At 50.6% G+C, this 2,999-nt stretch overlaps 1 protein-coding gene across 1 annotated transcript in view; it reads right to left on the bottom strand.

The window, feature by feature from the left end:
• Nucleotides 1-2,999, bottom strand: part of APOB (apolipoprotein B) — a 72,783-nt gene that overhangs the window by 43,762 nt on the left and 26,022 nt on the right.

Here is a 2,999-nt window from a genome sequence, read left to right as displayed (position 1 = left end):
CCTCACGCCGCTCGCTGGCTCCACGCGCGGGCACCCACAGGCAGGCGCCCCGCACCCAGATGAGAATGCGCGTCCCGCGCCCGCGCCCTATTTATAGGAGGCCGCCCGCCCAGGGTCACAGCCGCCTGGCTTAACCACGCCGAGCGAATTGCAAAAGGTCCAAAGGGCAGCGTCCCGGGCCTGTTTGCTTTTCCTCAGCGGGATCTTCTCTGAGGGGTCTCGGCTGGGACCCAGCCAGGGCCACGCCCGGCCTCTCCTCTGGCCAGGCCGGTCCCCCAGAGGGCCTCCGAGGGTGGGGTTAGCGGGCTCGGCGCCGGAGAAGCCCGCCCTGACCCAGCAGTGCCTTCAGGAGTTGACCAGGCACCGGGGACAAAATCTACCCCTGCTCCCTGCTCCGACATTGTAGGTATTTGGGCACCCAGTCCTTCACAGCGTCTTGGTGGAGACATTTTCCTCTCAGCTCTTTTCTGTTTTGGTGGACTTTGGATTAGCATGTGCACCCCCAATCCTGATCAGTGCCTGTGGCTGAGGTTACCTGCTTTGGATTCAGCCCATCAGGTGGGATCGGAGAGAAATGGAAAGGAGAAAGGACTGGTAAGCAAGTGACCCGAAGTCACCCCTGAGGGACAATAATGAGGTTACAGTCACAGTTACAGAACCCCAGTGAAGTGGGGCCTCTGGAGACCACTCTGCCCCGCCCCCCTTGGGCAGGGTCTTCTTGGGAAATTGGGCACAGGAGGCTTTCTTCTAGTGAATCAGATGCTGAGTTTTCTCCAGGGATGAGGAGGCCAGTGAGGAAGCAGAGTCGTGGACCGGATGTGCCGCCTTCCCCCTAAGCATCCGGGCGCCTCCCCTTCTGTTCCAGGTGCTGACCATTTCCCACCTGAGACGGACCTCAGGTGCCCTTCTTCCCTTCAGCGGTAAGAAATCAGGCCAGGTATAGGTAGCTCGGCAATACCAGTGTGACTGACCCTGAAGCAACTGTAAAGGGTGATTGGTTGGATGCACGACTGTCTGAGACTGGATATGTCCACAAGGCGCCTCCAGTCTGGTTGAGGAGACAGGAAACTGCATTGAGCACGGAAGGTAGGCTGTAAGGGGCTAAACTGTGTGGGGTGTAACTCCCAGAGGGGTGCAAGGGGAGGGGTGGGGTGGAGGGGGTCAGCAGCAATGACTAATGAATACTTGAAGCACTGTTTCAGAGTCAGTATTTGTTGTTATAATTTGTAACTTATGAGCTATATTCAGATATATATCCGGATGGAACAAACACTTGTGAAGTGGTTTTAAATCATCTGATGGCAAGACCGATGGTTCCAGAAGGGTCATATTCTGAAACAGTAATAGTGTGTGAAGACCCGTGTTCCCTCGGAAGACTCTGGCGGCGATGTTTGCCTTGTTCTGGGCACTTGGGCCTCCACACTGCTCATTCATGCATAGTATTGTCCTTAGCCTTGACCTCCCTATGGGCAGCTAAACTGCCATCAGCGGCCAGTCGCTTTGTGTCCGTCGTATATTAATATTGTTAAAGGTGGATATTACAAAGGTCTCAACCCAAGGCTGGCCAAACCTACACCACTGTGAAGGGTCTGGAAAATGTAATTACCCTGAAACCCCGTTTCTCTGAGCATTTGCTTTGAACTATTTTACGTGGGCTGACTTTTCACAGGGGGAGCTGCTGCTGTATTGCAGGAAATGGCCCTGCTCCCATGCATATTCACTTTAAGGAGAATGGGTGGAAATACTGAGTTACAAAGCAAGCAGACAGAGATGGCTCACTTCAGTCACCACGCACGAGGCCTGACAGGCACAGGCTTTCTGTGTTGGATGACAGATGAAGTCAGTGTCCTGTAGTCAGCATCAGTTAAGAACATCATTTGTATAGCTGGGGAATCAAAAACGAAATCTGATTATGTGGATGCAGAGAAAACTCGTAGGATGTGTGGATGTCCCTGGGTCAACTGTCATCATCTCTAAAGGAGGACGCGTACGACTGGGGTCAGCTTCTCTCCCTTTCCCTGCTCGCCTCTGGAAAGTCCCTCCTGTGCTGGGTTTCAGCCAGCAGCAGTGCCCTTGACAGCGTCACCGCAGAACACATGTCAAATTATTGGCTCGAGCGCACACACAAAAATACTGTAAGGATGAATGCATAGATTTTCCTTAAATTACAAAACCCACTTACATCTTGTTCAAGAGCTATTTGAGAATATAGTATTGCGTGTGACCATGACATGCGATGGATGTAAAGTCTTACATCCCTTCCCTTCCAGTAGGACATTTCTCAGTTCCCTAAACACGTTTCAAGTTTCAAGAGTTATCCACCACTTTTCACAGAGACATCAAATAGAATCTGGAGTCAGGAAATCTCATCTAAGTTGCTCACTGCACAGAGAAAATGCTGGTCCAGAGAAGTCAAGCAAAGCAGTGTGAGCGTTAGACTCAGGAAGCCCAGGAATTGAGTCATAGCTGGGTTTCTTGTGACGTTTGAAACCTCGGGCGAGTAACTTCACCATCCTAGTCCTCTGTTTAGTCATCCTTAGGATGGGATTAAAAATATCTACGTTCCTCATAGGAATTTTTGTGGGAAGTTAATAAAACAATTATGTAAATAATTGAATTGATAGCATGATGGCTAGCAAAAGACAATAAGTGGCAGCTGTTGTCATTATGTGTTAGAGTGGAAGTGTATTTCTAGGGTACCCACTGAGCTAGCTAACCGCAACGTATGTGAAAACAAGGGTTAAAAACAAAAATCGGGAATTAGGGCTGAGGAAAGGGAGCAGAAGTAAAACAGGGCCTCCAGGAGGCCTGTGAAGAGCTGTGACTGAGCATCCATGTGTTTCTGATGATCCCCGACATTTCTGGGTATTTGAAATCACTGTTCCCTCTGGGAGAAAGGAGGCCTTCCTACAGCAAGTAGACAGACTAGCGGCTCTAGCAGAGACAGACACATCCTGGTGTCTCAAAGATAATCTCAGCGAGTAGCTATGACTTATCAG

The sequence above is a fragment of the Pteropus vampyrus genome, unplaced genomic scaffold, assembly GCF_000151845.1.
Source record: "Pteropus vampyrus isolate Shadow unplaced genomic scaffold, Pvam_2.0 Scaffold28, whole genome shotgun sequence".
Taxonomy (NCBI): Eukaryota; Metazoa; Chordata; class Mammalia; order Chiroptera; family Pteropodidae; genus Pteropus; species Pteropus vampyrus.
The sequence above is the reverse complement of the archived record's forward strand: the minus strand, read 5'-3'. Positions and strand labels throughout refer to the sequence as shown.